Genomic DNA, 14,768 nt, shown 5'->3' with positions numbered 1-14,768 from the left:
CCAGACACCTAGGTATTTGTAGTTGTCCACATACTCTAGGTCAGACCCGTCGAGAGTAGTGATTCTAGTCGGGTGGGCGGATGCCAGCAGCGTTCGATTGAAGAGCATGCATTTAGTTTTACTAGTGTTTAAGAGCAGTTGGAGGCTACTGAAGGAGTGTTGTATGGCATTGAAGCTCGTTTGGAGATAACACAGTGTCCAATGAAGGGCCAGATGTATACAAAATGGTGTCGTCTGCGTAGAGGTGGATCTGAGAGTCACCAGCAGCAAGAGCGACATCATTGATATACACAGAGAAAAGAGTCGGCCCAAGAATTGAACCCTGTGGCACCCCCATAGAGACTGCCATAGGTCCAGACAACAGGCCCTCCGATTTGACACATTGAACTCTATCTGAGAAGTAGTTGGTGAACCAGGCGAGGCAGTCATTTGAGAAACCAAGGCTTTTTAGTCTGCCAATAAGAATGCGGTGGTTGACAGAGTCGAAAGCCTTGGCCAGGTCGATGAAGACGGCTGCACAGTACTGTCTATTATCGATCGCGGTTATAATATCGTTTAGGACCTTGAGCGTGGCTGAAGTGCACCCATGACCAGCTCGGAAACCGGATTGCATAGCGGAGAAGGTACGGTGGGATTCGAAATGGTCGGTGATCTGTTTGTTAACTTGGCTTTCAAAAACTTTCGAAAGGCAGGGCAGGATTTATTTATTTATTTATTTCACCTTTATTTAACCAGGTAAACCAGTTGAGAACAAGTTCTCATTTACAACTGCGACCTGGCCAAGATAAAGCAAAGCAGTGCGATAAAAACAACAACACAGAGTTACATATGGGGTAAAACAAAACAAAGTAAAAAATACAACAGAAATACATATATATACAGTGTGTGCAAATGTAGCAAGTTATGGAGGTAAGGCAATAAATAGGCTATAGTGCAAAATAATTACAATTAGTATTAACACTGGAATGATAGATGTGCAAGAGATGATGTGCAAATAGAGATACTGGGATACAAATGAGCGAAATAAATAACAATATAGGGATGAGGTAGTTGGGCGGGCTAATTTCAGATGGGCTGTGTACAGGTGCAGTGATCGGTAAGGTGCTCTGACAACTGATGCTTAAAGTTAGTGAGGGAGATAAGTGTCTCCAGCTTCAGAGATTTTTGCAATTTGTTCCAGTCATTGGCAGCAGAGAACTGGAAGGAATGGCGGCCAAAGGAGGTGTTGGCTTTGGGGATGACCAGTGAGATATACCTGCTGGAGCGCAGACTACGGGTGGGTGTTGCTATGGTGACCAATGAGCTAAGATAAGGCGGGGATTTGCCTAGCAGTGATTTATAGATGGCCTGGAGCCAGTGGGTTTGGCGACGAATATGTAGTGAGGACCAGCCAACAAGAGCGTACAGGTCACAGTGGTGGGTAGTATATGGGGCTTTGGAGACAAAACGGATGGCACTGTGATAGACTACATCCAATTTGCTGAGTAGAGTGTTGGAGGCTATTTTGTAAATGACATCGCCGAAGTCAAGGATCGGTAGGATAGTCAGTTTTACGAGGGCATGTTTGGCAGCATGAGTGAAGGAGGCTTTGTTGCGAAATAGGAAGCCGATTCTAGATTTAACTTTGGATTGGAGATTCTTAATGTGAGTCTGGAAGGAGAGTTTACAGTCTAACCAGACACCTAGATATTTGTAGTTGTCCACATACTCTAGGTCAGACCCGTCGAGAGTAGTGATTCTAGTCGGGTGGGCGGGTGCAAGCAGCGTTCGGTTGAAGAGCATGCATTTAGTTTTACTAGTGTTTAAGAGCAGTTGGAGGCTACTGAAGGAGTGTTGTATGGCATTGAAGCTCGTTTGGAGGTTTGTTAACACAGTGTCCAATGAAGGGCCAGATGTATACAAAATGGTGTCGTCTGCGTAGAGGTGGATCTGAGAGTCACCAGCAGCAAGAGCGACGTCATTGATATACACAGAGAAAAGAGTCGGCCCAAGAATTGAACCCTGTGGCACCCCCATAGAGACTGCCATAGGTCCAGACAACAGGCCCTCCGATTTGACACATTGAACTCTATCTGAGAAGTAGTTGGTGAACCAGGCGAGGCAGTAATTTGAGAAACCAAGGCTATTTAGCCAATAAGAATGCGGTGGTTGACAGAGTCGAAAGCCTTGGCCAGGTCAATGAAAACGGCTGCACAGTACTGTCTATTATCGATCGCGGTTATAATATCATTTAGGACCTTGAGCGTGGCTGAAGTGCACCCATGACCAGCTCGGAAACCGGATTGCATAGCGGAGAAGGTACGGTGGGATTCGAAATGGTCGGTGATCTGTTTGTTGACTTGGCTTTCAAAAACTTTAGAAAGGCAGGGCAGGATGGATATGGGTCTGTAACAGTTTGGATCTAGATTGTCACCCCCTTTGAAGAGGGGGATGACCGCGGCAGCTTTCCAATCTCTGGGGATCTCAGACGTTACGAAAGAGAGGTTGAACAGGCTAGTAATAGGGGTTGCGACAATTTCGGCGGCTAGTTTTAGAAAGAAAGGGTCCAGATTGTCTAGCCCAGATGATTTGTAGGGGTCCAGATTTTGCAGCTCTTTCAGAACATCAGCTGTCTGGATTTGTGTGAAGGAGAAGCGGGGGGGGCATGGGCAAGTTGCAGCGGAGGGTGCAGAGCTGGTGGCCGGGGTAGTGGTAGCCAGGTGGAAAGCATGGCCAGCCGTAGCAAAATGCTTGTTGAAATTCTCGATTATTGTAGATTTATCGGATGTGATAATGTTTCCTAGCCTCAGTGCAGTGGGCAGCTGGGAGGAAGTGCTCTTATTTTCCATGGACTTTACAGTGTCCCAAAACTTTTTGGAGTTAGTGCTACAGGATGCAAATTTCTGTTTGAAAAAGTTAGCCTTTGCTTTCCTAACTGCTTGTGTGTATTGGTTCCTAACTTCCCTGAAAAGTTGCATATCGCGGGGGCTATTTGATGCTAATGCAGTACGCCACAGGATGTTTTTGTGCTGGTCAAGGGCAGTCAAGTCTGAGGAGAACCAGGGGCTATATCTGTTCTTAGTTCTGTATTTTTTGAATGGGCATGTTTATTTAACATTGAGAGGAAATTACTTTTAAAGAACAACCAGGCATCCTCTACTGACGGAATGAGATCTATATCCATCCAGGATACCTGGGCCAGGTCAATAAGGAAGGCCTGCTCGCTGAAGTGTTTTTGGGAGCGTTTGACAGTGATGAGGGGTGGTCGTTTGACCGCGGACCCATTACGGACGCAGGCAATAAGGCAGTGATCGCTGAGATCCTGGTTGAAGACAGCAGAGGTGTATTTAGAGGGTAAGTTAGTCAGGATGATATCTATGAGGATGGATATAGGTCTGTAAGAGTTTGGCTTTGAAGAGGGGGATGACCGCGGCAGCTTTCCAATTGTGAATAGTTCTCTTATTGACTGTTGAAAATAGTCAAATGAGTTAACAATAGTTCATGGGTTCACAATAGTGACTATATGACCATCATGTAGATGACCAAAATATAACTGAAATTCAGAATAACATTACTTAAATTAGATTATATCAAGTGATGATTCATAAAATATGTACATTGAGTGGCAATGAAAAAACAATAGTGTGTTTTCTACAGAGACGTTGGTATTTGGAGGTGAAATACATTGGATAGGACAACAGTAAACCTATGTATATTTGTATACCAACATACGGTCAGAAGGGGAGTGGCTAACAGATATATACCCATTTATGGAGTAGCCTGTGACAAACCAAACAACCAACCTAAGCGCACACACACACACACACACACGCACACGCACACGCACACGCACACGCACACACACACACACACACACGTCCTGTACAACTAACCTTGTGGGGGGACAAAATTTATTCCCATTCAAAATCCTATTTTCCCTAACTCTAAACCTAACCCGTACCCTTACCCTTACCCTAACCTTAACGCTAACCTTAACCTGAAAACCTTAACCCTAACCCTAAACTCAACCCTAGCTCCTAACACTGAACCTAATTCTAACCCTAACCCTAATACTTATTCTAACCTTAACCCTAAACCCCCTAGAAATACAATTTGACCTTGTGGGGACTAACAACATGTCCCCAGTTGGTCAAATTTTTGGGGGTTTACTATTCTTAAATTATAGTTAAACACGTCCACACACACACACACACACACACACACTTTCTCACAACCTCTCTAACACCCAAATATACCCATACACACAACACAAATACAAGGGGACAGACATACTGAATTAAAAAAAACTTTCACTTCACTGCTTTATTTAGCCTTATTAAGTTTGACGATTTCCCATTGACAGACCAGTAAAATAGTTCTGACACACACTCTGTCTTGTTCCCTCCAATTGCATATTTTATGACAGTCCCAGCCCTGAACATTGAGAGTTCGATCAGGTCCTCGGTTTTTTATCTGATGAAAACTTAATGCGCAAGAGTATAAAACCAGACGTGTCAAATATACATTAATGTTGCATCTTTCAAGATACCTTTGGAGTGTGCACATCAGTAACTGTAGCTCAGTTGGTAGAGCATGGCGCTTGCAACACCAGGGTTGTGGGTTCGTTTCCCACGGGGGGCCAGTATGAAGATGTATGCACTCACTAACTGAAAATCACTCTGGATAAGAGTGTCTGCTAAATGACTAAAATGTAAATATTGCACTATCGCTCCGCCATTTCCTGGTTGCTAAAACTCTAATAGTTTGCCTAATTTCAGTTTATGTGACAAAATAAGCTAGTATAGTGTAGAGAACCATTGTGAAATATATACAGTACAAAACCAAAAGTAGCAAAGAGAAAACGTAGAAATAGTGCACATAGAACAGGTCCAACACTTCTTAGACTTGCTTTTATTTTTTTATTTTACTAGGCAAGTCAGTTAAGAACAAATTCTTATTTACAATGACTGCCTACACCAGCCAACGCTGGGCCAATTGTGCGCTGCCCTATTGGACTCCCAATCACGGCCGGTTGTGATAAAGCCTGGAATCGAACCAGGGGGTCTGTAGTGATGCCTCAAGCACTGAGATGCAGTGCCTTAGACCACTGCGCCACTCGGGAGCCCAAAATTAGAATGATATATCTATAACGCACATTTCTATGTGAATTTGGTTAGGTCGCCCAAAAAGTTGCATATTGGCCCTTTAATGTTGTGTCTGTAGTGAACTTGTGTAAATACTGTAGACATTTTAGACAGATTGTCCTGTATGAGACAGTTAAGCTTTAGTGTGACACATGTATTCCAGCACGTTGATTAGTACGCACACACAAACATGTAATACAACTTTGTATTAAAATGTGTAACTATTATAATGTTTTACTATTATAAATGTGTTAGATGAATTATGCAAATAATATACAGAAAATTAATTGAATATGGCTCTCAACATTGATTTGAGAAACAGGGTTTGTTGAGCAGCAGATAATTCCTTGAGTCATTTTCACTCACAGTGCATTTCCCATCGAGGATTTACCCCAGTGTTTTACCCAAAAGGCTCAGACTTTTCTGTTTTCATCTACGTCGGATGTCACCCGTGTCTCACTGGGCCATGGTTCCAGCGGACATGCTCTATCTTGGAGCCAAGGCAAGGTCCTGGTTACTTTTCAGCTGCATTTACATAACAATGGCTAACTGTGAACTTTAACACCTTCTCACAAAGCAACAGTCTTGAATGATGCAGTTGTTGATTCTGCTCGCAACAAGTCTTGTGGTCCTCTGTAGCTCAGCTGGTAGAGCACAGCGCTTGTAATGCCAAGATAGTGGGTTCGATCCCCGGGACCACCCATACACAAAAATATGTATGCACGCATGACTGTAAGTCGTTCTGGATAAAAGCGTCTGCTAAATGGCATATTATTATTATGGATGGAAACATAATAACACTAGAGCCAACATTAACATAAAACACTGGCGGCACACTGGGTAAGTCTCAGTGGAAAAGCACCATTAGTGATGGGTACAATGTGTTTTCAGAGAAATAACATTTCCAATGGCTTATTACAGCAGCTGTGATGCTGGTACAGTAGAAATATGAGTTTTATTGTTAGGTTCCAAAATGGTTGTTTTATTCATTTAGTAGGCCTAGTAGTGTAGTTGTAGTAGTGGTAGTATTAGTTGTAATAGTAGTAGAAATGACTACAGTCGACACATTGCTTGGGTATATTTGTAAGTGTGTAACTGTGTGTGTGAGAATGTGCGTGTGTGTGTGTGTACAGAACAGCCTCAGATGTGTTGAAAGGGAAGAAGAAACATAAATGACTCAGCAGAAAAGTTGAAAAAAGTCACACCTCTCAAATGGCTCTGCCGAGACGGCACCTTCTCTTAATACACAAAGAGGAACTTCCAGTCAAAAGAAGCTTCATCTGCTTGTCTTGACTTCTCACTTCACCCCAAGTGGCCTCAGGGTTGATGGCCCACCTCTCATGCCAAACAGGTCTGTGAAAAAGTCGGTCAACGGACAAATCGCCTGCCAGCATGGTTTTTGCTGAGCATGCTGTAATACGTGTTGCGTGTCGCTGTCTTCTTGGCCTGGTTCTAACGAGGGTGTGGGTTTCCATGTTTCCATGTCCGTCTACTGTAGTCTGTCTGTTGCAGTCGTGGTTATTGATATGTAGCCTAGTAAAACGGGTTGTTCAATGCTTTAGTGGGGGGAGAAGCTTGTCAGGTTCTTTGATGATACAAGACTGATGATTGAAGACCTCAAAGACTTCCAAATGTACAGTATATAAGCTAAATTAAAATTCAGACCACAGTGTTGTAAGTAATTCAAAATATGAACTACATATGCACCACAGCCCTTGTCATATAACTAATTAATGCTACATTTTTAGCTCAGGAGAATCCGCTAACCGTCTGAGCAGCCAGATGAAATCCCAGATGCTTACATGGCCTGAGATATGACCTCAGCAGATTTACAATAAATATATGTCTACTTATAAACGTACATATTTTTGTTAATTGTGCCGTAATTAAAGGTAAATTATGTTTCATGTGAGGAATTGTACTTGGTTACAGATCCGAATTTGACATGTAAGCACGCAGGCCTCTGAGAGATCAAATTATGTTCAGTCTAACCGGCAGGATGCGGAGGCGTAAGGGGACTGATGACAGACATAGATTTACTGTTTCAGTTTCAGGCTGAAGCCAAAAAAAGCCATCAAATAATGTCACAGAATGCCAAAAAAAAGGCCAGGGCCTGGTGCCCACTGCAGTACTTTACTGACACCTCAGCACACTGCGCAGGACGCTTCCAAGACAAGGAAACAAACCAGGAAGTGAATGGAAAAGTCCAGAATGAGACATTTATTCTTAGTTCTTCAACATGGGATCAGATCAGTTAAATCCCCGATACTGCTATGATGATGTACTATTTCACATAGTCATGGCAGAAATGGGAGTCTATAAAAAAAACCTTAGTCTCATTGGATTTCTTCCAAAACGATGAGACAGCAAACCAGGAGACGAGGGAGAATTGTATTTCCGTCCTCAGAAAGGGGACGAGAATGGGAGAATTCAAAACTGTTAATTTGTGACAGTGCAAGATAGAACAATGCATTTGCCTTGAAAATAATACTTTTCATGTGAACGGCTCAAAAAGAATGAGCAGAAATGAAAAAAAACATATATTTTTTAAAGTCCTCCCCATCTAAATCAGAATAACAATTAGTGATTGTAAACACCAAATTAGGGCCTATGTCAACATACTTGTCTAATCCCTTATCACCTCTCCACAGTATAGTCACAGACCAGCTGGACCCACAATGCACTGCAACATGTTACACTTAACTGACCAACGGGCCAATTGTATGTGTGGGTGAAATGGTGTTATATTGTCCCATTACAGCTCCCTGGCACGCCTCCTTGGTCACAGTCATTCTTTCCATCAGGCAAAAGTCCACTGAATCATGCTGCTGCAGGCTCTGCTCCCCCTAGAGGCTAAAGAGGGCAAAGAGACACGCTCAGCCGTATGCTAAAAATGGAGATTTTCACCTTGGGTTTGAAGGTTTAAGGTCAGGATGGGTGGGCGATAGCTTTAGATGGAAATAGTGGTGTCCATCTCATGTTTGATTAGTAAGGGCATTTCATCAGGGGTTTTCTTTTTGGCAATCACAGAAACAGAAAGTTATTGCTGCCTTATGAGCTATTGACACCAAGAAGTAATTTGGGGCTGACAATTTGGACCCGTCTTTGCTTAAGTATGCAGCACCTCCCATTGCTGGCTCAGTAACACACATTCTTTATTTAACTTTAATATATAAATATTCCAAAAGTGTGGAAAGCAGCTTTTGTGCTGCCACTCAACTCGATAAGGGCAGGGATAGTAGTGATCTCAATAATTATCAACCCATTTCCAGGCTCCCTTGTCTTGTGAAAATCCTAGAATCATTGGTCAGCAGACAGCTACGTTATTTTCTATCTGTAAATGATATTCTTAATGTTAATCAATCCAGATTCAGACCTAAACATAGTATCACTATGGCTACCATGCTTGTTGTAAACGATATTGCAAATGCCTTAGATGATAGAAAGAATTGGGCTGCCATGTTTGTAGACTTGGCAAAAGCTTTTGATACTGTAGACCATGTTATTCTGTTGAATAAGCTGTCCACGATAGGGTTGAGTACTGATACTTGCCGATGGTTTGATAATTATCTCAATGACAGAACTCAGGCCATAAAGGTTGATGTGGTCAATTCTGAGTTCCTTGAGTTACATAAAGGGGTGCCCCTTTACCCGGCCCACTACTGTTTATAATCGATATAAATAACATTGGTAATGCTGTAAAAACTACATCTATTCATTTGTATACAGATGATACAGTGTTTTATTCCATTGCTCCATCAAATTTGAAATCAAATCTTCTAGCACTGCAGAGGTCACTATTGGACCTAAAATTAGTGCTGAATGCAAACAAAACAAAATGCATGTTTTTTGCTAGGTCCCATAACCCAGATTTAAATGAACTTGTAATGACTAGTTTGAACGGTACACAAATTGAGCGAGTTCCTTCCTACAAATGTCTTCGTATCTGGCTTGAGGGAATACTGTCATAAAGAAAATATGTCACTGAGCTGGTGAAGAAGGTGACGTTCAAGGTTGGTTTAATTGACAGAAACAAAGCATGTCTGACTTTTGTTAATATGAAGAAAATTGTCCAGGCCACTTTTATGTCTATTTTGATTATGGGGATATTATCTCTATGCATGCAGCAGCATCTGCACTTAAACCACTAGATGCTGTTTTCCATTGTGCCCTTAGGTTTATTACTGGTGATGGTTATAGAACTCACCATTGTGTTTTTCTCAAAAAGGGGGTTGGACCTCTTTGTATGTAAGGAGAAGCAGCATTCTCTTGTGTTTATTTACAAAGCACTCATGCAGAAACATCCTATGTTTCTATCATCATTAATTCAATTTAGACTTAGAAATGACCAAACCCGGTCATAGGCTCAGATAACACTGGAGGCCCCTTCAGTCTCCACAGAGTTGGGTAAAGCAGCTTTAAAAATAAATCACCCTTTACGTGGAACAATTCATAAAGGATCTCAGAAATGAGATGTTCTGGTCCCCTTTGGTCAGTTCAGAGAAATGATCAGAGACTTATGCTGATAAATGTGTCTGTTTTTCATAATATGTTTTGTAATTTTGTATATTGTATGTTGTACAGAGCATTCGGAAAGTATTCAGACCCCTTCCCTTTTTCTACATTTTGTTACGTTACAGACTTATTCTAAAATTGATTAAATAAATGTTTTTCCTCATCAATCTTCACAGTACTGAGTAATCGGTCTGAATACTTACGTAAATGTGATATTTCAATTTTTTTACTTTAATACATTTGCAAAAATGTCTAAAAACCTGTTTTTGCTTCGTCATTATGTGGTATTGTGTAATTTTTAAAATCCATTTTAGAATAAGGCTGTAACGTAACAAAAATGTGGAAAAAGTCAAGGGGTCAGAATACTCTTCGAATGCACTGTATATACAGTACGTTTGATGTATTTACACAGGGCTCATCTGAAAAAGAGACCTTAGTCTCAGTATGACTTCCGTGTCAAAATAAAGGTTTAATAATAATAATATCTACAAGTGGTATGGTTATAAAAGGTGAATCTGTTCAATTCCGAGGGTATGTGGAGGATCTTAGATTGCCGCGATGACCCTGTCGCTCCCTGTTGAGGTTACAAGATTAACTGATGCCAGCCAGGAGATACCAGCTTTACATTTAGCAGGATGATCCAGCGCATATGAGATAATGAAAAAGGAGAAAGAAAAAAACACTCAGTCTTTGGCTGTGTCGTTTTCTGTATGCTCTAACTAAAACGGAGGTAGAGGCTTGGTAATGTACTGTAGGTAGGCGATGTTCTTTCACTCACACAGAGAGTGGGCCTATTTAGAAAAACACTGCTACAGTCATGTTATTGCTTGTGTATCCATCACTGCACTTAATCTCCCTATGATACATAACTGTACTAAAGACACATTGGCTTACGGTGTGTTTGTAGGTTAACAGAGATAAATAATTACGTTGGGATGCGAGGGAGGCCATCCTACAGAGTTTTGTAACTTTGAAGCCTGAAGCTAATTATAGTACAGTGGATGACAGGAACAGCTAAATCAATTCCTTGAGGGCTACAGTATGTGTAGGCTGGTTTGGCTGGAGGGAGCCTCCTCCGCTCTAAACAAGATAATTAGCTCTATCATTTGGTCAAGATCATTTTTTTGTGAGTTTTACATCTCTGAAATAATTATAAATAATCAAGTTGAAGTATTAGCCTATATTTGGCTTCAAAATAGGGAAATCAACATAATAGCCTCACAGTCTTTCAAAAACAAATTGGCCTAAAAGTAGAACTTCAAAGAAGGCTCTGTAACACCCTCGGCAGGACAACTGTGTAGATAATATTATGTAAATGTTGAAATATGTAACCTCTATGCATGACAAGGAGTCAAATGTAATTATTTGACATTGTGGTCACGCATCCACAGCCATTTTCTAAGGATTCAGGAACATATGTAAAGTAACCTGCTCTGCCGGTAAGAGGCGATAGCTAGCCAAGCAATTTTTACTTTTTTTTTCATATATTGCAAGTACACTAAAGTATACTTAAATATACAAAAAATATACTTCAAATACGAGATGTACTTTTCTAGTATATCTTAAGTATACTATAAATATACTATCATTACACTTCAACACATTTATGAAAAGTGTACTTTAAATGAATCGTTTTTTCAGTCTTTTAGTACAATATAAATATACTATCATCAACCTTCTATACACTTATTAAAAGTGTTCTTTAAATGAATTGTTTTTCAGTCTTTAAGTATACTATATGTTCACTATCATTAAACTTACCCACTCATTAAAATTGTACTTCAATTTCAAAGGCTTTAGTAATTTAGTATTTTCATTCAAAATACACTTGGAGTTGTTTTAAAGTTGAATCTTTTTTTTTAATGAAACTCTGTGAGTGATCAAGTACACTATAAGTATACAGTGCCTTGCAAAAGTATTCATACCCATTGGATTTATTCACATTTTATTGTGTTAAAAAATGGGGTTACAATTGATTTAATTGTCATTTTTTGGTCAACAATTTACTGAAAATACTATAATGTCAAAGTGGACAATAAAAAAAAAAATTATTCATACAAATGTGATAACTAAAATATAGTCGTTGCATAAGTTTACAGCCACTTTTGTTAGGCAAGCCTAAATTAGTTCAGGAGAACAATTTGGCTTAACGAATCACATAATATGTTAGATGCACACTCTGTGAGAAAATAGGGGTTGGCATGATTTTTAAATTACTAACCCTACCTCTGTTCCCCATGCATACAACATTTATAAGGTCCCTCAGTCAAGTATTGAATTTCAAGCACAGATTCAACTACAAAGACCAGGGAGCCTTTCGAAAGCCTCGTAAAAAAGGGCATTGGTTGGTAGATGGGTAACAATATAAAATCAGACATTGAATATCTCTTTAAGCATGGTCAAGTTAATGATTATGCAAAGAAAATAATTATGTTTGGGGCAAATCCAACACATCACTGATTAACTGCCTACTTATTTTCAAGCATGGTAGTGGCTGGATCATGGTATGGGTATGCTTGACATCGGCAAATAGTGGGGAGTTTTTCAGGATAAAATGAAATGGGATGGAGCTAAGCACAGGCTAAATCCTAGAGGAAAACCTGCTTCAGTCTGCTTTACACCTGATACTGGGAGAGGAATGCACCTTTCAGCAGGACAATAACCTACAACACAAGGCCAAATCTACACTGGTTGCTTACCAAGAAGAAAGGGAATGTTCCTGAGTGGCCAAGTTACAGCTTTGACTTAAATCTGCTTGAGAATCTGTGGCAAGATTTGAAAATTGCTGCCATGATCCCCAACATTTTGACAGAGCTTGAAGAATTATGAAAACAGTAAGGGGCTACCCAAGAAGACACACCACTGTAATCGCTGCCAAAAGTGTTTCAGACATGTATTGACTCAGGGGCGTGAATAGTCACGCAATGACTATGTTTTGGTTATTTAATTTTAATAAATCTTTCAAACACATAAAAAAATGACTAGAAGTCTATTTGTAAAAGTATACTTGAAACACATTATAAATACACTTTGTAAAGGAAATACAGGAATTCTAATACAAATACGATTTCAGTATACTTCAAATTCATGAGAAATATACATAAAATGTACGTAAGGTGCATTCAAAGTATATGAAGTATTGTTTTGCTCTTTATCTAATATACTAATAATATACTTTTCTTCCAATTTAGATAATTTAAAATGTATTTAATATACTAAAATGCTAATAAAATACAATTGACATTAAATGCATTAAATGTATGTAAAATGGTTCCAATTTAGATCATTTTAAATATACACTACCGGTCAAAAGTTTTAGAACACCTATTCCTTCAAGGGTTTTTCTTTATTTTTACTATTTTCTACAATATATTAGTGGGACTATCATTTGTTTTTCAACAGGACAATGACCCAACACACCTCCAGGCTGTGTAAGGGCTATTTTACCAAGAAGGAGAGTGGAGTGCTGCATCAGATCACCTGGCCTCTACAATCCCCGACCTCAACCAAATTGAGATGGTTTGGGATGAGTCGGAACGCAGAGTGAAGGAAAAGCAGCCAACAAGTACTCAGCATATGTGGGAACTTCAAGACTGTTGGAAAAGCATTCCAATTGAAGCTGGTTGAGAGAATACCAAGAGCGTGCAAAGCTGTCTTCAAGGCCAATCTCAAATATATTTTGATTTGTTTAACACTTTTTTGGTTACTACATGATTCCATATGGGTTATTTCATAGTTTAGATGTCTTCACTACTATTCTACAATGTAGAAAATAGTAAAAAATAAAGAAAAACCCTTGAATGAGTAGGTGTTCTAAAACTTTTGACCGGTAGTGTACTTAAGTATATTTATCACACACCTACTTAAATATATTCAAATATATTAATGAAGTATGATTTAAGTTTATTTAAATATATTTATTTTTCGCTCTTAAAACTGCTCAATTGTCAGTTATTAAAGGGCTCAGGTTTATAAAGTAGGTTTCCAAAGGTAGACAGTATACAATACAATTACAATAGTGTTGCAATGTAGGCTTCTTATACAACTGAATCCTTATTCAACTCTATTTGGGGAGGCATTATGTTTCTAAAGGTGACCTGAGGCTCAGACAGACATGTTTGGGAGATCCCTGTCATTAAGTGCGCATGTCCCCTCCGGCTCTCTGCAGGTACAACAACAGACCCAGAGTCCAGTAAGGGAGCTTGCCAAGGCCAATGACGTCATTGTCTGTCCCCCTGGATCAATGAAGATGTTCGATCAGGCTCTTGAGGAAGAGGCCTGGTCTTTACCTTGAAACATCACTCCCGTCTTCTGTGTGGTTTGCAGCGATGCAAAAAAAAAAATATTCACACTTCATATCTGACATCTGAAACAGACAGACAGGCAGAGAGACGGCAGGCTGACAGACAGCGCCAGACAGTATATGTGTGTGTCAGCTCCTTATTAATTGAGGAATTCCAGTGGCATCTGTGTGAGAGGACAAACTTTCCCTAAGAAAACTTCCCAAACGCCCTATAACTTTTTGCTATAAACACAGTCATCCAGTGCATGGCGATCAATTCCAATGAGCTTTGTATGCAGGATGCATCCAATATTAACTTTCCACAATACAATTCCTCCAAACTGCACCACCTGCTGGTTGAATTCTATAGTACAGTATCACTTGGCTGAGTAGAGGTAATACAGTAGAAAAATAACCACTACATGTGCTGTGTTTACAAGATCATCTTTAAAATAAATATATTCTTGTTTATGTCTGACAATAGATTATTATTCTACATTTGATTTTCTCTCATTTTTACAAGTTTGTATTTACTGAATTTACAGATTTTGGGGGGGTTTCAATAGAATTAAACTGTTATTTCCTATAGATATCAGATTTTAAAATTGTATCAACATATATTTTATGTTAGTTTTTAAGGGTATGGCGATACAAGGATTAATGATGGAAGCCGCAGCATATCAGTGTACAGTGCTCTCTCCAAACCCACAGCCCTCAGTGCATTCTAAACTGTCAAGATAGCAATGCATTTGGAATGACAAATTGAGTGAGAAATGAGAACATGTCTTATTTTGGGACATGAGAACTCAGTAATCCCTGCAGCCTGTCAACATTCCTAATATACTTAC

The sequence above is a fragment of the Coregonus clupeaformis genome, chromosome 35 (assembly GCF_020615455.1).
Source record: "Coregonus clupeaformis isolate EN_2021a chromosome 35, ASM2061545v1, whole genome shotgun sequence".
Lineage (NCBI taxonomy): Eukaryota > Metazoa > Chordata > Actinopteri > Salmoniformes > Salmonidae > Coregonus > Coregonus clupeaformis.
This window is presented reverse-complemented; position numbering follows the sequence as displayed.